The 25,281-nt window shown below is 45.7% G+C and overlaps 1 protein-coding gene across 3 annotated transcripts in view; it reads right to left on the bottom strand.

Annotated features, from left to right (window-relative positions):
• The window catches only part of NCOA7 (nuclear receptor coactivator 7), a 211,120-nt gene that overhangs the window by 172,138 nt on the left and 13,701 nt on the right, over nt 1-25,281 (bottom strand). Inside the window, exon 1 of one of the 3 annotated variants that reach the window (XM_056566477.1) lies at nt 11,250-11,269. The exons of the other annotated variants lie outside the window; for them this stretch is intronic. The gene's annotated coding sequence lies outside the window, so the exon portion shown is untranslated. Of the gene's footprint in view, nt 1-11,249; nt 11,270-25,281 lie in introns of those variants that run through there. 3 annotated transcript variants of the gene reach the window in all.

Raw genomic sequence — 25,281 nt, 5'->3', positions numbered from 1 at the left:
GGATGGTCCGAGACGGGTATCAGGGGGCCAGTTCGGTCAACAAGGGAACCCCCACTGCCAGCAGTATGCAGGGAAGCTAGGGTATGTCGGGTAGAGAATGAAAGTGGAAGTGAGTCAATGAGAGAAGGAGACCATGTCCAGGGGAGTGTGGGGAGAGAGCGAGCAAACAAGGCTTGGGCTAGCCGTACCCAGAGTTTACGGTCAGAGTTGTGGAACCAGTCCAGAACCCTCACATGAGCACAAGCAAGATAGTACAGCCTACCGTCAGGGAGCCCAAACCCACCGGAAAGTTTGTGTCGGGTTAACATGAGCCGTTTAATCCTGGGACGGGAGGACAACCACACAAAAGTGCCAAAACATTGCTGGAGTTGTACCCAAAACACTTTGGGTATATGTATTGGAAGCGTTTGAAGCAAGTACAGTAACCGTAGAATGATCGTCATCTTCAGTATGGCAATCCGGCCGAACCAGGAGAACTCCCCATGATTCCAAGAGGCTAAGTCAGAGCGGATGCAAGATAGCAAAGGCGAGAAGTTGAGGGAGAACAAGGTTAGCAGATCAGCTGGGATGACAGTCCCCAGATAGGAGATACCCCGGGAGGGCCACGTGAAGGGAAAGGAGGAGAGAAGGGTAAACTGCTCATGGTCTGACAATGAAACACCCAGCACCAAGCACCTCTGATTTGGAATAATTGATTTTGAAGTTAGACCAGTGGCCAAACTCAGAAAGTCTGGTCATCAGGGTCGGGAGAGACACAAACGGATTTGTGAGGTAAACCAGTACATCATCTGCGAAGGCCGAACACTTCATTCATGGTCGCCACTGGTAAGACCACGAATATCGGGATCAGGGTGAATGGAGGCGAGCAGATGTTCCATCACCAGGACATAAAGCAGGGTGAGATGGGGAATTACTGTCTAGTGCCATTATGAATGCTGAAGGGGGTTGACAAGGAGCCATTGATCTTCAGACGGGCAGATGGGGATACAGTGCCAAGACTTTAGCTATAAAGACAGGGCTGAGACCAATACGTTGGAGAGTTTGTGCCAGGAAGGGCCAAGACACGCGATCAAAGGCCTTCTCGGCGTCTAGAGAAAGGACCATCATTGGAATCAATTGTGAACAGGCATGGTGGAGAAGATCTAAAGTTTTAAGCGTGTTGTCTCTAGCTTCCCTCCCCGCTACAAAGACCACCGGGTCCAAATGGATGAGAGAAGGAAGGACAATATTGGGGAGGTTCGGGGAGGACAACCACGTGCGCCAAGGTAGACTTGAATGGGAAAGGTGAAGAAGAGGATATAGAGTTTAAGGCCAGTAGCATGAGAGGAGAGAGAAGATTCCAGGACTTTGTAGAACCGGGCTGTATAACCATCTGGGCCCAGGCTTTTGCCTCCTGGAAGGTCCTTTATCACCCGAGACAGTTCCTCGGCCAAAAAAGGGGCCTATTTGAGTCGGAGAAAGAGAGAAAAAAGAGGGGGGGGGGGGTAGGAGGAGGAGGGGAGGTGGGGAGGGAGATTGTAAAGGTCAGAAAAAAGGTGTGAAATACAGAAAGAATATCTGGAGTGGTGTGAACCAGGGACCCAGAGTGGGATTTAATGCAAGGGATATGAGATTGCGCAAGCCGAGAACGTAAAGCCCTAGCCAACATGCGGCCATTCTTATTGCCTTACTCATAAAATTTGCTCCGGCCAACTTGTATGAGGCGGCCCCAGGAGGCACTTCCAATCTGGCAATTTCAAAGTCTCGAAGAACCGGAGTGGAGAGTGATCTCTTGTGGGCTAGTTAGAGGGAAGAAACTTTGGAAAGAGCAGCATGTAGGGTGTGAGCTTTCTGGCGTTTGAAGTGAGCGCTGTGCTTCATGAGAACGCCCCTGAGAACGGGACGGTGGAGTGGGATCTGGTAACTGGCAAAATTGGTCACAGTCTGGGAGAGATCAGCGACGCACACAGTATCCCAGAGCAGAGATTAATTCAACCTCCAGGACCACACAGAGCGGGTTAAGAAGGGAACATTGAGAGAACAATACACGAGCATGGAGCGGCCTGAGGAATTGTCCATAGTGGGGTCAAGGGTCAGGTTAAAAACACTGCAGAACATCATGGTTCCTTGGGCCAGGGGAAGGGCGGTGTCAATAAAGGAGACTAGGAAATCGACCTGACCCTGATTGGGAGCATAGAGTTGATGACAGTGAATTCCCTACCCCCTATCATGAGTGATAGGATGAGATAGCGGGCAGCTGGGTCAGCTGTTACCGAGAAGACTTGGTGCATCAGAGACTTGTTTAGGGCAATGGCTACCCCCTTAGAGCAGGAGTCATGATTGTCAGCGTAGAATCAGATGGGGTAGAATTTGTTTTTTAGGGAGGGTAAGTGTCCTACCTTAATGTGCGTCTCTTGGAAACATACGATGTGCGTCCTACGCCTATGGAAGTGAAGCAGAATCTGAGCCCGTTTGGAAGGGACATTAAGCCCCTTGGCGTTGAAGTAAGCCACGTTGAGGTCCACCATGGAAGGAGGAGAGTTAGGTAGAGCACAAGCGCTGAGGCTTGCAGGCACACCCGGCCAGAGGTGAAAGAAAAGGGAGAAGGGGACGGGTTGGAAGCAAGAGAGGAAAGAGAGGATAGTAAAGGAAAGGAGACAGGAGAAGGGAAGGAAAATCAAGGGCAAAGGACCTGACAGGACAAAGACAAAAAACTAGGAGAGCAAGTAGACAAAAAAAGAAAGGGGGACGGAAAGAAAAAGAAAAGGGGGGGGGGGTGCGAGAAAAAACACTAAGCAGCAGGGGGGTACTGCCGAAGCAGACACTAAGGCGGACAAAAGTCCAACCAGGACGCACTCACCAAGGCTAGCCTTGGAGGTAACTCCAAACTACGTGGGGAAGGTGGAAGGCAAGCAACTGGGAAGGGAACTCCCGGAACATACATAGTGATGAGAGAAAGAAGAAAAACACGAAGAGGCAATCGCAGGGCACCAAAGAAGGTATAGAACAAACTTAGACAAGGGAGGGGGGAAGACAGCTGGAGCAGAGGGAGCAGGAGGAAAAGGGAGAGGGGGGTAGGGGCCCATCAAACAGCCGCAACCTGGGCAGGCATGTAAGAGATAAGAGAAAAATCATCATGTCACATAAAAACACAAACATAAGACCCCAGGACCCACCACCTCCAACATGCTACTAAGTTACCCCATAGGTCACATATTAAATGGCCAATGAAGACAAAGATACTCAGGCACAGGTACATCAGGTTGTAGTGGATGTGCCTGCTGATGAGGAGTGCACCGATTCCCAGCGAGTCACCAGGCGTTGGCATCAGGCATTCTGAGGGGGGAGACCCGGGCGAGCTGCTTTAGAGGGTTGGAGGGGGGAGTGCTGCAAGGGGCGCTTCGGAGCAACTGAGGACAGGGCGGGTCAGTCCGGGAGAGTGAGAGGGGGCATGTCCAAGTCCTGCAGGAAACCAGGGAGATCGTCTCGTGAACGGAGGGAGATAGTGCGGCCGTCCTTCCGAACTATTAGAGCAAAGGGGAAACCCCAGCGGTATGGAATGTCTGAGCTCTTAGAACTTCAACAACAGGTTTCAGTGCAGCCCTCGAGGGTGTTCCTAGACAGATCATGGAAAAGCTGGCCCGGGACATCTTTGTACAGAGTCTGACAGCGGATGCAGAATCTGCCTGCCGAAGAATGTCCTCCTTGACTGCGTAAAAGTGAACTCTACATATGACGTCCCTGGGGTGCTGATCATCAGAGGAAGGTGGTCGGAGAGTCCTGTGTGCACGGTCAAACTCGATGTGAGCACCAGGTGTTCGATCTAGGAGGTCATTAAAGATAGTAAACAGGGCAGGCGTCAGTTCCTCAGGGCCCAGCATCTCTTGAAGTCAATGAATGCGGATGTTGTTCCAGTCATTGCGATTCTCCACATCATCCAAATGTTGCTGTTGTGTAAAGAGCTGGTCAGAATGTTGTTGAACCACTTTCTGCAGAGCCTGAAGAGAAACTGAGGTTGAGTCCTGTGTGGATTCCACTGTCTCCACTCTGGTAGATAAAGTTGAGAGGTCAGAGTGGAGGGATGCAAATTCCTGCTTGCACTCAGCAACCACTTGCTTAGCTAATGAAGAAAAGTCCTCTTTAGTGAGCAAGGAGACAACCAGGGATAGCAAGTCGGCAAGGGTCACTAGGCGACTGTCCGAAGGAGGTGGAGAAGTGCCAGGAGCCGAGACCTGTTGTTACGCCGAGCGCTCCGGGTCCCTGCTCCTCCCCGGAGCGCTCACGGCGTCTCTCTCCCTGCAGCGCCCCGGTCACTCCCGCTGACCGGGAGCGCTGTACTGACATGGCCGTCGGGGATGCGATTCGCACAGCGGGACGCGCCCGCTCGCGAATCGCATCCCAAGTCACTTACCCGTCCCGGTCCCCTGCTGTCATGTGCTGGCGCGCACGGCTCCGCTCTCTAGGGCGCGCGCGCGCCGGCTCTCTGAGACTTAAAGGGCCAGTGCACCAATGATTGGTGCCTGGCCCAATTAGCTTAATTGGCTTCCACCTGCTCCCTGGCTATATCTGCTCACTGCCCCTGCACTCCCTTGCCGGATCTTGTTGCCATTGTGCCAGTGAAAGCGTTTAGTGTTGTCCAAGCCTGTGTTACCTGAACTCTTGCTATCCATCTTGACTACGAACCTTGCCGCCTGCCCCGACCTTCTGCTACGTCTGACCTTGCCTCTGCCTAGTCCTTCTGTCCCACGCCTTCTCAGCAGTCAGTGAGGTTGAGCCGTTGCTAGTGGATACGACCTGGTTGCTACTGCCGCAGCATGACCATCCCGCTTTGCGGCGGGCTCTGGTGAACACCAGTAGCCTCTTAGAACCGGTCCACCAGCACGGTCCACGCCAATCCCTCGCTGACACAGAGGATCCACTACCTGTAAGCCGAATCGTGACACCTGTGGGAGGGTGCCAGCAGAACCAGGGATGGATAGGCCCACCGTTTGAGACTGGTGCTTGAACACCGGCAGAGTGCCCATCAGGCTGAGTGGGCAATGAGGAGAGGAGGGAAGTGAGGAGTGCAGGCCAGGAGAGAACTGTGGGGCAGCCACCAGAAAGGGTGCCCCCGGGAGATGTGGTTGAGCCGGTAGCTGAGGGGTTGTGTGTGCCCATGGAGAAGCCTGAGGTCCATGGAGGGGATGAGGATGCAGGAACTCGAGAGTGCTCTTGAGGAGGCAGAGGGGTATGGCGGAACTCAGTAGAGGCTGGGTGCCCCTGCAGGGGGACTGGTACCAAGCCTGTGGGGAGGGAGAGCATGGAGCCCCAGAGCTAACAGGCTGCAGTCCAGGAGCAAATTGAGGGGGCCTGCAAGATGGTCAGAGTCCCCCACCAGCAGGAGCTCCAGCATGGGAGCCTGCTGTGCAATTAATGTGTCCCTGTAGCCATCCTCCTCAGCAGGAGGATCATAAATGCTATGAGCAGGGGCTGGAGAGGGAGCCCGGGATTGATGGCACGGCTGCAGCCCTGTGCTCACCTCACAGTTCGTTGGTGGTGCAGAGGTTCCAGCGCTGGTCTGTGGGGGCAGCCGAAAAGCAAGCAGCTGGGAGCCGTTGTCATCCCTGGGAGCCAGGCAGAGAGGTTGAGTAGCGTGTGGCGGGGGAAGCAGCAGCCGCCGCACACACAGAGGGAGTCCCAGAGGTGTGCCCACCATCTTGGGCACCGCTTACTTGGGAGCGCCTGCTTACTTGGAGGCTGGGGGCCCGTGTCCTTGGCCAGGAGAGGCAGAGATAGGTGAGGGAAGCCTCGGTGGCAGGGAAGAAGCCGCGGGCAGTGATTGCACAGCTATCAGGGTGGAAGGAGCAGGCCGAGCTGTTATGGCGGCCACCATGTGGGCCCGCTCCGTGCAGGCTGGGAGTGTGTGAAATAAGAAGGCAGGTAACACTGAGGGGATGGGGGACCCGAGAAGGCCTTCTTCTTTGCCTTTTTGGCTGTTCTCCCCATAGATAGGTGCCCTTAATTAGGTTAATGAAGCGTGCTGGCCAGGAGCTCACTCCAAACACGTATTTACAGCTCCATAGTCAAGCCACACCCCCTGCTGTGTGAAATTTTTAAAGAAAAAGGTTAAAAAAAAATGGTATTTTGGAACTGAGCTCAGACTCCACTGCACTATTGCTGACCCTTATAACATTCCACTTTTCCTGCCAAACTCTGTTATTGTATAACAGTTTCTCTCTATTGTAGATATTGCAGGCAAAAGTGTTTTGAAACATGTCCTGTTTTAACATTAACACCAGTCCGCTTTGTTGCAGTGAAATATACAGCACGTCAATTCTTTCTGCTGAGTGCGGAATCGTAGATGTTGCAGATGTTTCCACCACGGAAATTCCGCCATGTGCACGGTGCAGCTAAATCCCATTGAAAACAATGGAAGTCTGCTATAACAGAATTTTGTAGCAGAAGTTCTCTTGGAAATTCAACCATGTGAATGGGGCCTTAAAGATGCAGACCCAAACTGCATCTATAACCAATAAGCAGTCGTGTCAGAAAGTTATCACATTACTTTATTTGACAGTCAGGGAAAGACAGAAGAAGGAGGAAATTCCGGCTCCAGAACTGGACAAAATTCAAACGTTATTCCTTACATGTTAAAATCCAGTGCACGAAAAATGTAAAAACATGAAAAAAGCAGGACACAAATGCACCGACGTGTTTCAACTTAACAGTAAGTCATGGCAAAGACTAAGACTTACTGTTAAGTCGAAACGCGTCCGTGCGTTTGTGTCCTGCTTTTTTCATGTTTTTACATTTTTCGTGCACTGGATTTTAACATGTAAGGAATAAAGTTTGAATTTTATCCAGTTCGGGAGCCGGAATCTCCTCCTTCTTCTGTGATTGCTGCACCTGGGGACTCGGCCCATAAGTTTCCTCCGTAGCTTCCGCTGGAGAGGTGTGTTGTGTGATACCATCGGGAACGATCAGAACTACAAGTGGTGAGCTGATACAATATCCCTTTTTGTGAAGTCAGGGAAAGATGCAATGCCCTAAAAAAATATTTCTGGATATATCAAGAGGTATGTGCCACTGACCACCACAGATTCATTGTGGTTCATCTCCCAGTAGTGTCTTGTCTTTTTAAGATAGAAACAGACCACAATGAAATCTTCATGCCGGTCTGTATCAACATTTAAAAGTCAGGACACAAGATAGGGCAGGACCACAATGTTGGAGGCCTCCAATCTTCCATGAAAGCTGTGGCAAATTGGCACCGAACAGAACTGCACCAAAGGGACAGTAATTGGCACTTTACAGAAACAATAATGGAGGAATAAATTCACATCAATGATCACAAAAAAATCTCTACATAGAGACATGTCAAGGTTCTAGTCCCACTACTGTCATAAGCCTTAGTGGCAGATTCTGTCAAATTTGATGACAAGAATAGCACAGCTTGTATTGTTGTTTCTTCCTGTTATACTTCCTGTCAAAATACAGGACACAGAATCTGAATGACCCTATTTTAAGTCAATCCCTTCACCGCCCTAGACCACCAGGAATGCAGACAATACCCTTCAGTGCACTAGACCTTGATGACTATAGATGATTATTAGGCTCCTGTCCTGGTATGATCTGGGGATCTAAATATATTTACTTATCTGCTCTGGGATTGATAACTATGGAGTCTGGAAAAAAAAAAAATATAATAATTATTTATTAGTGCACATAGATTCCGCAGCGCTGTGCACTCGAATTGGTCCCTGTCCCCATTGGGACTCACAATCTAAATTCACAAATCCATACGTTTTTGTTTTTGTGTAGGAGAAGCCCAGAGTACCCAGAGGAAACCCAGGACATACAAACTTCACGCAGATCGGCGCATAGCTGTTTGTTACAGGGGTGTGGTTTCCCAACCCGACCGATTTACTATTGAATTCACAGAAAATCCTGTGGATAAATGGCTGGAAATATCCACCTAGAAAAAGCTGGTCTGAAAATGTTCCCGATAGTAAATAGAGAGGAATCCTAGTAAAAACCCGACACTAGTAAATGAGGCCCTATATGTGCATACCTCACAGCTTTTCGAAATGGAAAACAGGAACACTTCTATGAACTGCACACACTGTCCTCATAACAGGGAAAGCAACACTGTCTACATAACAAATAGCCAGAGTGATCCCATAACAGATATTGTCACAAGTCACTGTGCCCACACATAGATGTCCTCCCCCGTGCAAGACAATGACATAACAGTACATTTAACTGTTTAGTAACACACGAGCATCATGTATATGTATATAACTGTTTATTTTACACTATTTATTTATTATATACTGTTTAAATAATCAACACAAGATGTTTTCCCATTTATCCCGGCATGCCTCCCATTACAATAGAGCTTTCCACATTCCACACAATACTCACAGTGCTGGTTTACCATATGTGGAGACATGATGTTCAAATGGTATGAATCGGAGTTTGCTGTATGAAATAATGCAGATTACAGTAATTTAAAAAATCATGTAGCATTCTTTTTTTTTTTTTTATTTCTTACATGGGCACATCCATTATAGGGATAAGTCAGAAGTAAATGTGGAGGAATCCCACCTTCATCTAAAAGAAACCACCGCGGTGTGAAACTAGCCTAAACCAGCATTTTTTTTTACATTAACTAGCTTCTGTTTGAGTTACATGTTGTAGTCCTTGATATGGAAACTGATTCCAGCAAGAAATGAGAAAGTAACAACCAGTCCAGCTATTTACAGAGTCTTACAGAGGCTGCACAGTAAATGTTATAGTTACATAGTTCATAAGGTTGCAAAAAGACCAGAGTCCATCACGTTCAACCTATAACCCAACTTTTTAATGGCATGCTGCATATTTATTTAAAGTGAAAGCCGTAGCTCCGCTGAGATCAAGGCGATCATGGCCAAATAAATGTTCTGCACTTGTTTACACATGCACAACCCTTAAGCAGCCTAAAGTACAAAGAAATGAGGTGTTAAAAGAAATGATGACATGACATGAGCATCTATTGAGTTACATTGGTGCCAATATTTATTTACAAGCATGTTTAGTACCCGGCATTGCCCAGTCTTTCTGCTTAAACCTTGCAGGAGAGGAAAGGCAACAGTGCCGCTCTTGTCCTCATATCCCGACCTCATAATCAGTACTAATACCCTGTGCTTGTATCCAACCTCATATCCCATCCCCCCGCACTAACTATTCTCTGCACCTGCATGGCGGACTGTCCCCAGGATGTATAAAAGTCCTGAGCAATCTCTGAAGCCTGAGAGTAACATAGGTTAGGGTTAATTTAACTATCCTATATTTTTAGTTGACATATAAGTAACATGTGTACCAATTTTCATTGAAATATCTCCAGCTGTTTGGAAGTGGTGCCAGAACATACATACTGTATCTCACAGGAGTACATATATATTTTATTATACACTAGCTGAGTACCCGGCGTTGCCCAGTTTTTCCTTCCTAATCCTTATTGGGGAGGAAAATCAACAAGGGAGGAAGCTTTTGACTTCATATATTGTTGTCATATCCCAACCACATATCCCATCCCCATATCTCAAACTCCTATCTCAACCTCCTATCCTGACCTCCTATCCCGTCCTCATATCCTGACCTCCTATCCCGTCCTCATATCTCGACCTCCAATCCCGTCCTCCTATCCTGACCTCCTATCCCGTCCTCTTATCCCGTCCTCTTATCCTGTCCTCTTATCCCGACCTCCTATCCCGAACTCCTATCCCGTCCTCATATCTCATCCTCATATCCCGACCTCCTAGCTCAACCTCATTTCCAGTCCCCCTATCTCGACCTCATATCCCGACCTCATATCCCATCCTCATATCCCATCCTCACATTCCGTCTTCATATCCGGACCTCATATACTGTTCTTAAATCCCATCCTCATATCCCAACCTCATATCCCGTTCTCATATCCTGTGGGACTGATTTGTGATGAAGATATCGTAAGCTGAAAATAAAAGGGGACGTGGCTTTGTGGGACTGGGCGTGATTTGCAAGCCAGACAGATGCACAAAAAGGGAAGATAACAAAAGGGGTGGGGTTAAAATGTGGGCATGTCTTTGTGAGATGGGATGTGGACTGTCACATTCACCAGGAGATGCAGAGTGGAGCTTGTGGAGTAAGGTACTGGAAGTCCCATATACTTGCATGGGACTTGAAACAAAAACCCATCTTTTATATAAGGGTGTAGGTATGGGTTTTATATAAGGGTGTAGGTAAGGGTTAATTTAATTATCATACCAGGTATTATTAAAATATCTCCAGCCGTACGGAAGTTATATGGGAACATACATTTCTCATTGATTTGCATGGGACATTAAACAAAAACCCTGACCCTCACAAATGAGGGTAGTTAATGGTTAAATTATTTTTAGTTTACATATAAGTAACATGTGACCAAGTATTATCGAAATATCTCCAGCTCCAGTTATGTAGTAACATATATTTTCCATTGACTTGTATGGGACTTTAAACAAAAACCCCGACCCTGGCAAATGGGGGTGGGTAAGGGTAAAATTACCTATCCTATGTTTGTTGTTGACATATAAGTAGCATGTGTTTATGTTAATATCTTTAGCCATTTAGACGTGATGCTGGAACATACACACATACACGATATATATATATATATATATATATATATATATATATATATATACACACAAGAAAATCATATAAAAACTACAATATAGAGTATGAAATATGTAACCATAGTGAACATTTTTAGCCAGTTGCATCTAACTTTTGTTCTTCCTTTAGGAAACACCCCCATGCTTATGAAGCAAACAAGCATTTCCCATGAAAAGCATGCTGGTAAAACTGGTTATAGAAATCATCGTACAGATTTTCCGCTATTTCTCATATATCAGATCATATCACCACTGAGGAGATGGATTGTTGTGCGCTTTCCAAATAACTACTTTACTGTAAATCATTAACCTTTAATAAATGGAAATCACAGAGACTAGGGGAGAGATTTATCAAAACCTGTTCAGAGGAAAAGTTGCTGAGTTGCCCATAACAACCAATCAGATTGCTTCTTTCATTTTGCAGAGGCCTTGTTATAAATGAAAGAAGCGATCTGATTGGTTGCTATGGGCAACTCAGCAACTTTTCCTTTGGACAGGTTTTCATAAATCTCTCCCTAGATCTGCACAAGTACGGCCAAGAGGATAAATCTATGCAGATATATTTCTTAAATGAGCATTTTTATATGTAGTCCCCATACGGTCCAGAACATAAACCTGTTCGGCAGCAGCATCATCATTTGTTGGTTTTGATGCAATGAAGTATTCATATTTTTACTGCATCCTGCTTGTCGGACATCTGTTTCTAAATGGGAACTGTAATCCTAGTCATATTCATTTCCGAAAAACATATAGGGGGAGATTTATCAAAATCTGTGGAGAGGCAAAGTTGCCCAAAGCAACCAATCAGAGCGCTTCTTTCATTTTTCATAGGCCTTGTTAAGAATGTGAGAAAGAACCTGATTGGTTGCTATGGGCAACTCAGCAACTTTAACTCTCCACAGGTTTTGATAAATCTCCCTCATAGAACTTAAAGGGGTATTCCAGGCCAAAACTTTTTTTTATAGATCAACTGGCTCCGGAAAGTTAAACAGATTTGTAAATGACTTCTATTAAAAATCTCAATCCTTCCAATAGTTATTAGCTTCTGAAGTTGAGTTGTTGTTTTCTGTCTAACTGCTCACTGATGACTCACGTCCCGGGAGCTGTGCAGTTCCTATGGGGATATTCTCCCATCATGCACAGCTCCCGGGACGTGACATCATCATTGAGCAGTTAGACAGAAAACTTCAGAAGCTAATAACTATTGGAAGGATTAAGATTTTTTAAAAGAAGTAATTTACAAATCTGTTCACGTTTCCGGAGCCAGTTGATATATATAAAAAAAAGGTTTTGCCTGGAATACCCCTTTAACTGATTAGTTTAACCTGTTCAGGACCCATGACGTATGCATACGTCTTCACACCCTGGGTCTTAAGGACCCATGACGTATGCATACGTCATGGCGTTTTCCGGTCTCTGCCGCTCGCCGGGCAGAGATCGGAACTGGATGCCTGCTAAAATCCTTCAGCAGGCATCCAGGGCAAACGCCGAGGGGGGCCATGTAGGCCCCCCATGTCGGCGATCGCCGCAAATCGCAAGGGAAATCGCCCTTGCGATCTGCGGCGATACCGGGCTGATCGGGTCTCTGGGACCCGACCGCCCGGTAATTTCGCATGATCCCGGCTGTCGCAGACAGCCAGGACCATGCTGGAGTATCGGAGCGAGGTGGCAAGCCGGCCACCTCCTCCGATCCCCTGCGATCTGTCGGTTAGTTAACCGACCAATCGCAGGAGGGGGGGCGGTTACTTCCTCCCGTCCTGCCCGGCCCCTGAAAGTCCGGAGAGGACGGGAGGAAGACCGGAGGACGCGGCGGGGGACGGGGGAGTGCTGGGGACCGGCCCCGGTACTTACCTCGTCCCTGAAGACCCGGATCCAGACGATGAAGACGGCGGCGGCGGCGACAGGTGAGTAGATCTTCAGCCGCGGTCGGGCCCTTTACAGCAATGCACGTCGCCGTAAAGCGACATGCATTGCTGTAATAGGACCCTGTAAACTACAACTCCCAGCATGCCCAGACAGCCCTTGGCGTCTGGGCATGCTGGGAGTTGCAGTTTTGCAACATCTGGAGGTAAACAGTTTGGAGACCACTGTGCCCTTCCAGATGTTGCAAAACTACACATCCTCAGCATGCCCTTACTGTCCTGGCATGCTGGGAGTTGTAGTTCTGTAACATCTGGCCCTTCAGATGTTGCAGAACTACAACTCCCAGCATGCCTGGACAGTTTTGGCATACTGGGAGTTGTAGTTTTGCAACATCTGGAAGGGCACAGATTGGGAACCACTGTATTAGTGGTCTGCAAACTGTAGTCCTCCAGATGTTGCAAAACTACAACTCCAAGCATGCTGGGAGTTGTAGTTCGGCAACATCTGGCTCTAAAGATGTTGCCGAACTACTACTCCCAGCATGCCTGAGAATGTTTGGGAGTTGTGGTTTTGCAACAGCTGGAGGCACACTGGTTGGGAAACATTGTTTCCTAACTCAGTGTTTCCCAACCCGTGTGCCTCCAGCTGTTGCAAAACCACAACTCCCAAACATTCTCAGGCATGCTGGGAGTTGTAGTTTTGCAACAGCTGGAGGTCCCCCCCCTGTGAATGTACAGGGTACATTCACATGGGCAGGGGGCTTACAGTGAGTATCGGGCTGCAAGTTTGCGATGCAGCAAATTTTGCGCGGCAGCTCAAACTCGCTGTAACCCCCCCGCCCGTGTGACTGTACCCTAAAAACACTACACTACACTAACACAAAATAAAATAAAAAGTAAAAAACACTACATATACACATACCCCTACACAGCCTCCCTCCCCAATAAAAATGAAAAACGTCTGGTACGCCACTCTTTCCAAAATGGAGCCTCCAGCTGTTGCAAAACAACAACTCCCAGTATTGCTGGACAGCCGTTGACTGTCCAGGCATGCTGGGAGTTTTACAACAGCTGGAGGCACCCTGTTTGGGAATCACTGGCGTAGAATACCCCTATGTCCACCCCTATGCAAATCCCTAATTCAGGCCTCAAATGCGCATGGCGCTCTCACTTTGGAGCCCTGTCGTATTTCAAGGCAACAGTTTAGGGTCACATATGGGGTATCGCCGTACTCGGGAGAAATTGCCTTACAAATCTTGGGGGTCTTTTTCTCCTTTCACCCCTTATGAAAAGGTGAAGTTGGGGTCTACACCAGCATGTTAGTGTAAAAAAAATAAACTTTTTACACTAACATGCTGGTGTTGCCCTATACTTTTCATTTTGACAAGAGGTAAAGGGGAAAAAAGCCCCACAAAATTTGTAACACAATTTCTCCCGACTACGGAGATACCCCATATGTGGGCACAAAGTGCTCTGCGGGCGCACAACAAGGCCCAGAAGGGAGAGTGCGCCATGTACATTTGAGGTGATTTGCACAGGGGTGGCTGATTGTTACAGCGGTTTTGACAAACGCAAAAAAAACAAAACCCCACATGTGACCCCATTTCGGAAACTAGACCCCTCACGGAATGTAATGAGGGGTGCAGTGAGAATTTACACCCCACTGGTGTCTGACAGATCTTTGGAACAGTGGGCTGTGCAAATTAAAAATGTTGTACAGCCCACTGTTCCAAAGATTTGACAGACACCAGTGGGGGGTAAATGCTCATTTTATGCCTTGTTACGTTCATCAAGGGGTCTAGTTTCCAAAATGGTATGCCATGTGGGGGTTATTTTGCTGTCCTGGCACCATATGGGCTTCCTAAATGCGACATGCCCCCCGAGCAAAATTTGCTCTCAAAAAGCCAAATATGACTCCTTCTCTTCTGAGCATTGTAGTTCGCCCGTAGTGCACTTCAGGTCAACTTATGGGGTACCTCCATACTCAGAAGAGATGTGGTTACAAATTTTGGGGGGTATTTTCTGCTATTAACCCTTGTAAAAATGTGAAATTTGGGGGGAAACACACATTTTAGTGATTTTTTTTATTTTTTTTTTTACGTATGCAAAAGTCGTGAAACCCCTGTGGGGTATTAAGGCTCACTTTATTTCTTGTTACGTTCCACAAGGGGTCTAGTTTCCAAAATGGTATGCCATGTGTTTTTTTTTTTTGCTGTTCTGGCACCATAGTGGCTTCCTAAATGCGACATGCCCCCGAGCAAAATTTGCTCTCAAAAAGCCAAATATGACTCCTTCTCTTCTGAGCATTGTAGTTCACTCATAGTACACCTCAGGTCATCTTATGGGATACCTCCATACTCAGAAGAGATGGGGTTACAATGTTTGGGGGGTATTTTCTGCTATTAACCCTTGCAAAAATGTGAAATTTGGGGGGAAACACACATTTTAGTGAAATTTTATTTTTATTTTTTTACATATGCAAAAGTCGTGAAACCCCTGTGGGGTATTAAGGCTCACTTTATTCCTTGTTACGTACCTCAAGGGGTCTAGTTTCCAAAATGGTATGCCATGTGGGGGATTTTTGCTGTTCTGGCACCATAGGGGCTTCCTAAATGCAACATGCCTCCCAAAAACCATTTCCAAAAAACGTACTCTCCAAAATCCCCTTGTCGCTCCTTCGCTTCTGAGCCCTCTACTGGGCTCTACTGAGCCCTCTACACTTTACATAGACATATGAGGTATGTGCTTACTCGAGAAAAATTGGGCTACAAATATAAGTATACATTTTCTCCTTTTTCCCCTTGTAAAAATTCAAAAATTGGGTCTACAAGAACATGCGAGTGTAAAAAATGGAGATTGTGAATTTTCTCCTTCACTTTGCTGTTATTCCTGTGAAACACCTAAAGGGTTAAAACGCGGACTGAATGTCATTTTGAATACTCTGGGGGGTGCAGTTTTTATAATGGGGTAATTTGTGGGGTATTTCTAATATGAAGACCCTTCAAATCCACTTCAAACCTGAACTGGTCCATGAAAAATTGTGAGTTTGGAAATTTTGTGAAAAATTGGAAAATTGCTGCTGAACTTTGAAGCCCTCTGGTGTCTTCCAAAAGTAAAAACTCATAAATTTTATGATGCAAACATAAAATAGACATATTGTATATGTGAATAAAAAAAAATAATTATTTGGAATATCCATTTTCCTTACAAGCAGAGAGCTTCAAAGTTAAAAAAATGCTAAATTTTCAAATTTTTCATAAAATGTTGGGATTTTTCACCAAGAAAGGATGCAAGTTACCACAAAATTTTACCACTATGTTAAAGTAGAATATGTCACGAAAAAACAATCTCGGAATCAGAATGATAACTATAAGCATTCCAGAGTTAATAATGTTTAAAGTGACAGTGGTCAGAATTGCAAAAAATGGCCGGGTCCTGAGGTGTAAAATGGCTGGGTCCTTAAGGGGTTAAAAAAATCTTTGCTTTTATAGCACAGGAAAAAACACTGATATTCACTGATAAAAAGTACTTGCTCCGATTACAAACAACCTTTTTTCCCCAGGGTAAACAACTTTTTATGAGGAAGCTGAAAAGATATAAAGCAATGCAAACTCGAGAATAGTTTTCTAAGATTTACATTGACCCTGACATTGTCTGAATAGTTTGAGTCAGAATGAGTAATGTAAAATAAATAACCATGAACTGCCCTTTAGCCCCGTCTGCTTGTTCTGTAGTTTAGCTTTCCTAAGTATTTGTAGTGAAATTGTCAGTGACTAACAGAACTTTTGCATGGTGACATATACAACTTTATTCTCTCTTTCTTATGACATTCATTGTTTTAATTTGGCATTTATAAGGTGAACATACAGACGTCATAGTAACTTTCACAGCCAGGATGTGCTCAATATGTCATGAACCCTCTTTTTATGGTAAAACTTATTTTACCTATAAGAATGCAGAAGGTGATTCACTTGTGTCAATACCTTCATTGTACCATAAAATTTATTTAATTTTATGTTTATGAATAAAGCATTCAAGCCATAACGGACGTCCAAGGCTCCCATGCATGCTCTCTAATTCTTAGATCTTAAAGGGGTACTCCGGTGGGAACCCTTTTTTTTTTTTTTTAAATCAACTGATGCCAGAAACACATTTGTAACTTACTTCTATTAAAAAAATTACCATAGCAAACATATGCTGCTCTGGACAGTTCCTAAAATAAACAGAGGTGTCAGCAGAGAGCACTGTGGTCGAGACAGAAAAGAAATCCCAAAAGAAAATAAATTCCTCTATAGTATACAGCCGCTAATAAGTACTGGAAGGATTAAGAATTTTTTATGGAAGTAATTTACAAATCTGTTTAACTTTCTGGCACCAGTTGATTTAAAAAAAAATAAAATAAAAGTTTTCGACCGGAGTAGCCCTTTAACCCCTTAAGGACTGAGCCCTTTTTCACCTTAAGGACTCGGCCATTTTTTGCAAATCTGACCACTGTCACTTTAAACATTAATAACTCTGGAATGCTTTTACTTATCATTCTGATTTCGAGACTGTTTTTTCATGACATATTCTTAGTGGTAAAATTTTTTGGTAACTTGCATCCTTTCTTGGTGAAAAATCCCAAAATTTGATGAAAAATTAGAAAATTTAGCATTTTTCTAACTTTGAAGCTCTCTGCTTGTAAGGAAAATGGATATTCCAAATAATTTTTTTTTTATTCACATATACAATATGTCTACTTTATGTTTGCATCATAAAATTGATGAGTTTTTACTTTTGGAAGACACCAGAGGGCTTCAAAGTTCAGCAGCAATTTACCAATTTTTCACAAAATTTTGAAACTCGCTTTTTTGCAGGGACCAGTTCAGGTTTGAAGTGGATTTGAAGGGTCTTCATATTAGAAATACCCCAAAAATGACCCCATTATAAAAACTACACCCCCCAAAGTATTCAAAATGACATTCAGTAAGCGTTTTAACCCTTTAGGGTTTCACAGGAATAGCAGCAAAGTGAAGGAGAAAATTCACAATCTTCATTTTTTACACTCGCATGTTCTTGTAGACTCAATTTTTGAATATTTACAAGGGGTAAAAAGGAGAAAATTTTTACTTGTATTTGAAACCCAATTTCTCTCGAGTAAGCACATACCTCATATGTCTATGTTAATTGTTCGGCGGGCGCAGTAGAGGGCTCAGAAGGGAAGGAGCGTCAAATGGTTTTTGGGGGGCATGTCACCTTTAGGAAGCCCCTATGGTGCCAGAACAGCAAAAAACCCCACATGGCATACCATTTTGGAAACTAGAAACAAGGGGTAATGTGAACCTTAATACCCCACAGGTGATTCATGACTTTTGCATATGTAAAAAAAAAAAAAAAACATTTACCTAAAATGCTTAGTTTCCCAAAAGTTTTCCATTTTTAAAAAGGGTAATAGCAGAAAATACCCCCCAAAATTTGAAGCCCAATTTCTCCCAATTCAGAAAACACCCCATATGGGGGTGAAAAGTGCTCTGCTGGCGCACTACAGGTCTCAGAAGAGAAGGAGTCACATTTGGCTTTTTTGAAGGAAATTTTGCTCTGGGGGCATGCCACATTTAGGAAGCCCCTATGGTGCCAGGACAGAAAAAAAAAACACATGGCATACTATTTTGGAAACTAGACCCCTTGGGGAACGTAACAAGGGGTAAAGTGAACCTTAATACCCTACAGGTGTTTCACGACTTTTGCATATGTAAAAAAAAATAAAAAAATTTGCCTAAAATGCTTGGTTTCCCAAAAAATTTACATTTATACAAAGGGTTAAAGCAGAAAATACCCCCCAAAATTTGAAGCCCAATTTCTCCCGATTCAGAAAACACCCCATATGGGGGTGAAAAGTGCTCTGCTGGCGCACTACAGGTCTCAGAAGAGAAGGAGTCACATTTGGCTTTTTGAAAGCAAATTTTGCTCTGGGGGCATGCCGCATTTAGGAAGCCCCTATGGTGCCAGGACAGCAAAAAAAAAAACACGTGGCATACTATTTTGGAAACTAGAGCCCTCGGGGAATGTAACAAGGGGTTAAGTGATCCTTAATACCCCACAGGCGTTTCACGACTATTGCATATGTAAAAAAAAAAAAAAAAAATTTTACCTAAAATGCTTCTTTTCCCAAAAATTTTACATTTTTAAAAAGGGTAAAAGCAGAAAATACCCCCCAAAATTTGTAACACAATTTCTCCGGAGTACGGCGATACCCCATATGTGGCCCTAAACTGTTGCCTTGAAATACGACAGGGCTCCAAAGTGAGAGCGCCATGCGCATTTGAGGCCTAAATTAGGGATTGCATAGGGGTGGACATAGGAGAATTCTACGCCAGTGATTCCCAAACAGGGTGCCTCCAGCTGTTGTAAAACTCCCAGCATGCCTAGACAGTCAGTAGCTATCTGGCAATACTGGGTGTAGTTGTTTTGCAACAGCTGGAGGCTCCGTTTTGGAAACCGTGGCGTACCAAACGTTTTTCATTTTTATTGGGGAGGGGGCTGTGTAGGGGTATGTGTATATGTAGTGTTTTTTACTTTTTATTTTATTTTTTGTGGTAGTGTAGTGTTTTTAGGGTACAGTCGCACGGGCGGGGGTTCCCAGTAGTTTCTCACTGGAAGTTTGAGCTGTTGCTGAAAATTTGCCGCAGCTCAAACTTGCAGCCCGATACTTACTGTAAGCCTCCGCCCATGTGAGTGTACCCTGTACATTCACATTGGGGGGGGAGGGCATCCAGCTGTTGCAAAACTACAACTCCCAGCATGCGCTGACAGACTGTACAAGCTGAGAGTTTAGTTTTGCAACAGCTGTAGGCACACTGGTTATGTATCACTGAGTTTGTGACCTTACTCAGTGTTTTAAAACCAGTGTGCCTCCAGCTGTTGCAAAACTACAACTCCCAGCATGTACGGTGCATGGTGTAAGGTGACTGCTGGGAGTTGTAGTTTGCAACAGCTGGAGGCACACCGGTCGTGAAACACTGAGTTAGGTAAAAAAAAACTGAGTTTCACAACCAGTGTGCCTTCAGCTGTTGCAAAACTACAACTCTAAGCAGTCACCGACAGCCAATGGGCATGCTGGGAGTTGTAGTTATGCAACCAGCAGATGCACCACTACAACTCCCAGCATGCACTTTAGCTGTTTGTGCAAGCTGGGAGTTGTAGTTATACAACATCTGAAGGTACACTTTTCCATAGAAAAAATGTGCCTCCAGCTGTTGCAAAACCATAAGTCCCAGCATGCCCATAAGGGAATGCTGGGAGTTGTGGTGGTCTGCCTCCTGCTGTTGCATAACTACAGCTCCCAGCATGCCCTTTTTGCATGCTGGGAGCTGTTGCTAAGCAAAAGCAGGAGGCTGTAACTCACCTCCTGCTGCTGCTCCATCGCAGGACTGTCCCTCGCCGCCGCCGTCGCTCCTGGGGCCCCGATCCCAACATGGACGCCGGGGATCGGGGTCCCCAGCCCCCGGGGTCCACGTCCTGCACCTGCTCACGTCCTCCGGAAGAGGGGCGGAGCGGGTGCGGGAGTGACACCCGCAGCAGGCGCCCTGATTGGCCGGCCAGTAAACCGGCCGACGAATCAGGGCGATCGTGAGGTGGCACCAGTGCCACCTCACCCCTGCGGGCTCTGGCTGTTCGGGGCCGTCAGAGACGGCCCCGATCAGCCAGTAATTCCGGGTCTCCGGGTCACTGGAGACCCGATTGACCCGGAATCGCCACAGATCGCTGGACTGAATTGTCCAGCGATCTGCGGCCATCGCCGATATGGGGGGGCATAATGACCCCCCTGGGCGATATGCCGGGATGCCTGCTGAACGATTTCAGCAGGCATCCGGCTCCGGTCCCTAACCGGCTAGCGGTGGGGACCGGAATTCCCACGGGCGTATGGATACGCCCTGCGTCCTTAAGGACTCGGAATGCAGGGCGTATCCATACGCCCTGCGTCCTTAAGAGGTTAAAGGAGTACTCCACTACTAGACATCTCATCCCCTATCCGAAAGATAAACAAACGCCCCATCCCTTATACATGAATGGAGGTGGCGTGATGTCACGATCACGGCCTCCGGCTCCAAGCATTCTGAACAAAATATTCAGAATGCTGGAGCACCGGAGTACCCCTTTAACTGCGGTTGGAGATTCCAAGCTACAATGCATTGGTTTATATAGAGAAGAGTCTTAATGATGTTTGTTATACATTATTTAACATCATCTTAGTCATCTGGGATGTCTTCAGTTCATAGGGTGGGAAACAGAATTTCTAGCTGTCAGACAGTCAAACAAGCAATCTCTACACAAAGCATAGCACAACATATAGGACGCTTATGATGAGGGATGTATAGCACCATAAAACTATTTTGAAATGCTCTCCAGTGGTGGAGACATTTTTGGTTATTTTGAACCAGAGAAATCGCATGCTGAAGTGGTCTCCTCTGGTCCTGATGAATATTCAGTTTGTCATCAGGTTCTGATGTTCAGTGATGTCATAGAGACAATGGCTGCATCATAATCACAATCCACATTAATGTCCATATCATAACTAATCCCAACAGCAGTCTGGAAATATACCAACCCACAAGATCAGATGTCCACCAATTTGGGGGATTGTCCAGGGCCTCTTTGTTAATGTTTGACACCATTAGGCTCTGTATATATATATATATATATATATATATATATATATATATATATATATATATATATATATATATATGACAAGTTCTACCCTGCAGGGCAAATCAAATTTCTTTACACAGATATCTGTGCAGGTTATGATAATACTATTAGCATTTCATGCTTCAAAACAAGCAGTTGGAACCAGGGAACTCCAGGTAAGTAAGATTTTGTGGGGTCAAGTCATGACTTATTAGTTTTATTTAAGAGTTTTTAATAATGGAGGACTGTGCAATTAACAAATCAGGTAATATACTGCTCAAAAAATAAAGGGAACACTAAGATAACACATCCTAGATCTGAATGAATGAACTAATCGTATGAAATACTTTCATCTTTACATAGTTGAATGCGCTGACAACAAAATCACACAAAATTGATGGAATTATCAATGGAAATCACATTTATCAACCCGTGGAGGTCTGGATATGGAGTCACACTCAAAATCAAAATGGAAAACCACACTACAGGCTGATCCAACTTTGATGTATTGTCCTTAAAACAAGTCAAAATGAGGCTCAGTAGTGTGTGTGGCCTCCACGTGCCCGTATGACCTCCCTACAACACCTGGGCATGCTCCTGATGAGGTGGCGGATGGTCTCCTGAGGGATGTCCTCCCAGACCTGGACTAAGGCATCCACCAACTCCTGGACAGTCTGTGGTGCAATGTGGCATTGGTGGATGGAGCGAGACATGATGTCCCAGATGTGCTCAATCGGATTCAGGTCTGGGGAACGGGCGGGCCAGTACATAGCATCAATGTCTTCCTTTTGCAGGAACTGCTGACACACTCCAGCCACATGAGGTCTAGCATTGTCTTGCATTAGGAGGAACCCAGGGCCAACCGCACCACCATATGGTCTCACAGGGGGTCTGAGGATCTCATCTTGGTACCTAATGGCAGTCAGGCTACCTCTGGCAAGCACATGGAGGGCTGTGCGGCCCCCCAAAGAAATGCCACCCCACACCATTACTGACCCACTGCCAATCCGGTCATGCTGGAGGATGTTGCAGGCAGCATAACATTCTCCACTGCGTCTCCAAACATGTGCTCAGTGTGAACCTGCTTTCATCTGTGAAGAGCACAGGGCACCAGTGGCGAATTTGCCAATCTTGGTGTTCTCTGGCAAATGCCAAACGTTCTGCACGGTGTTGGACTGTAAGCACAACCCCTACCTGTGGATGTCGGGCCCTCATGCCACCCTTTATGGAGTCTGTTTCTGACCGGTCGAGTGCACACATGCACATTTGTGGCTTGCTGGAGGTCATTTTGCAGGGTTCTGGCAGTGCTCCTCCTGCTCCTCCGTGCACAAAGGCAGAGGTTGCGGTCCTGCTGCTTGGTTGTTGCCCTCCTACGGCCTCCTTCACGTCTCCTGATGTACTGGCCTGTTTTCTGGTACTGCCTCCATGCTCTGGACACTACGCTGACAGACACAGCAAACCTTCTTGCCACAGCCCACATTGATGTGCCATCCTGGATGAGCTGAACTACCTGAGCCACTTGTGTGGTTTGTAGACTCAGTCTCATGCTACCACTAGAGTAAAAGCACTGCCAGCATTCAAAAGTGACCAAAACATCAGCCAACATCATAGCCAGCATAGGAACTGAGAAGTGGTCTGTGGTCACCACCTGCAGTACCAAACCTTTATTGGGAGTGTCTTGCTAATTGCCTATAATTTCCACCTGTTGTCTGTTCCATTTACACAACAACATGTGAAATTGATTGTCAATAAGTGTTGTTTCATGAAGGGACAGTGTGATCTCACAGAAGTTTTATTTAAAACAAGGTTTAGATATCCAAATTATGACATAACCATTAGGGATCGTCCGATATCGATTTTTTAGGGCCGATACCGATAATCTGTGGACTTGCCAATACCGATAACGTCCAAAATCCTGAATATCGTCCGATAATATCAGCCAAACTGATAATCGGTCGATCCCTAATAACCATGATCTTCAAAACATGTTAGAATATACCATATACAAAGTAAAGTTATAAGCAAACAATGGCACATTGAATAAGGAACAAGAAGGAAGTCCTGTGCGAACAGTTTACAAAATATAAGAGCATACAAAATTCCCATTAATGCATTAGAAAGACAAATATTTAGATGTCATATCCTATGTCTATTATCAATCATTCAGAAAAAAAATTCTCTTTAGCCCTCCCCCCCCCCATAAATGTCTCCAATCCAGTTCCAGTGCCCTGTCCAACCCCCGCCATCTAAATTTACCTTTTGCTTTATCTAATACTGCCTCTCCTCCCCACCCACCTCCCCCCCCTAAATAAACCTTCCTATAGTTGGAACCAACAAAAAAAAATAAAAAATGGGAGAGTAACATTTATCTCCTCTCCCCCTCAGAATCCAACTTTCACGCATTACTCATTTACTCTCTCTCACCTATTTGCTTTTTGTTTTATCGAAACTACTCATATTTAATTAATTCACTTGATCCAGTGCAAGGGCTCTTGATCATTCAATTTTCATTCCAACTTGGAGAAAAGGGGAGCGGAGGAGGAGAGCCAAGAAACAGGAAAGAGAAAACCATAAAAGAAGACAGACAAACAAGAAAGAAAGATAGAATAGAGAAAAATACAATAATATCTACCCATCTTATAGTTGTTGTCATGACGAGCGCTCCTGTCTCTGCCTCTGGACTGGAGCGCTCGCCTCCTGCTGCAGCCATGCGCGCCCCGGTTCTTCACCCTGACCGGGGGCGCAGTGTCCCTGTGGTCTCCGGCGGGGATGCGGGTCGCGTCGCGGCTCGTCCCCGCACGCGATCCGCATCCGTCTCATTTACCTCTCCCTGTTCCTGTGTACACCGGCCACGTGTCCCGGCGCGCGCGTCCCTGCTCTCTGGGGCGTGCGCGCGCTAGCTAGGTTAAGTTTAAAGGGCCAGCGCACCAATGATTGGTGCCTGGCCCAAATGGTTAATTAAGGGCCAAATTATAAAAGTACCCTGCCCCTTCCTGCCCTTGCCGGATCTTTGTGCCCTTGTGCCTCTGAGAAAGCGTTCCCTGTAGCCTAGTATTGCCTTGCCTGTTGCCGAACCCGATGCTACCGTCTACTCGCCTTTGAACCCTTGCCGCCTGCCCTGACCTCTGCTACGTCCGAATACGCTCTTGCTTGCTCCCTGTGTACCACGCCATATCAGCTGCCAGAGAGGTCGAGTTGTTACTGGGGGACACAACCTGGTAGTTACCGCCGCAGCAAGTCCATCCCGCTTTGCGGCGGGCTCTGGTGAAGACCAGTAACTGCTTAGAACCGATCCCTCAGTATGGTCTCTGGTCTAGATATCTCTAGTCTAGCGGATCCACTACCTGTCCTGCCGGTTCGTGACAGTTGTTACTGGCTTCGGTCGGACAGGACACCACTCCTTACAAATATATATATAATCCCCCCCCCCCCCCCTTATCCCACCCCATGGCAGAAGTGGGAGAAGGAAAAAAATATATTTATATAATATTCCCACCTTATACCTTTATCTAAGACTCTCCACCAAACTCCATCTGTCTCTCTCTTCAATCCACCTATCCCAAATTACATGGAACTTAGCCAAGCACCCAGCCTTAGCTGCCCAACAGAACTCAAAATTCCTCTTCTTACATACTGTTGCCTTAAATTCATCAATATTTGGAGCTTCTTTAGACATCCATTTTCTTGCCACCAATAGTCTTGTTGCAAATTGCACTTTCCCCTCTTAGAATCTTGTCCATCTTTCTTCCTTCCGTTCTTTCTCCCCCTAATAACCAAGACATCAATTTATCTTATTCCTTCAACTCTAGCCTTCCTTCTGTCATCCTTATCACCTTCATCCAGAATCCTTTAAGCACAGGACACTCATAGTACATATGGAAGAACCCCATTCCTTCTTTCCCACATCTTGGGCATTTATATTTTTTACGTTTATTTATTTTTCCCAGAAGTTGCGGTGTGTAATATAACCTATGTGTTATATTGATAATATTCAGGTTCTCTTCCCAAATCCCCCTCCATTCCCTTTCTGTTATTTGTCCTATATCCTTCTCCCATTCTTTTATACTAAAGTGCTTTTCTCCCTTATTTTTAACATCTACCATTATTTTGTACAT

This window comes from Hyla sarda, chromosome 3, assembly GCF_029499605.1.
Source record: "Hyla sarda isolate aHylSar1 chromosome 3, aHylSar1.hap1, whole genome shotgun sequence".
Lineage (NCBI taxonomy): Eukaryota > Metazoa > Chordata > Amphibia > Anura > Hylidae > Hyla > Hyla sarda.
The sequence above is the reverse complement of the archived record's forward strand: the minus strand, read 5'-3'. Positions and strand labels throughout refer to the sequence as shown.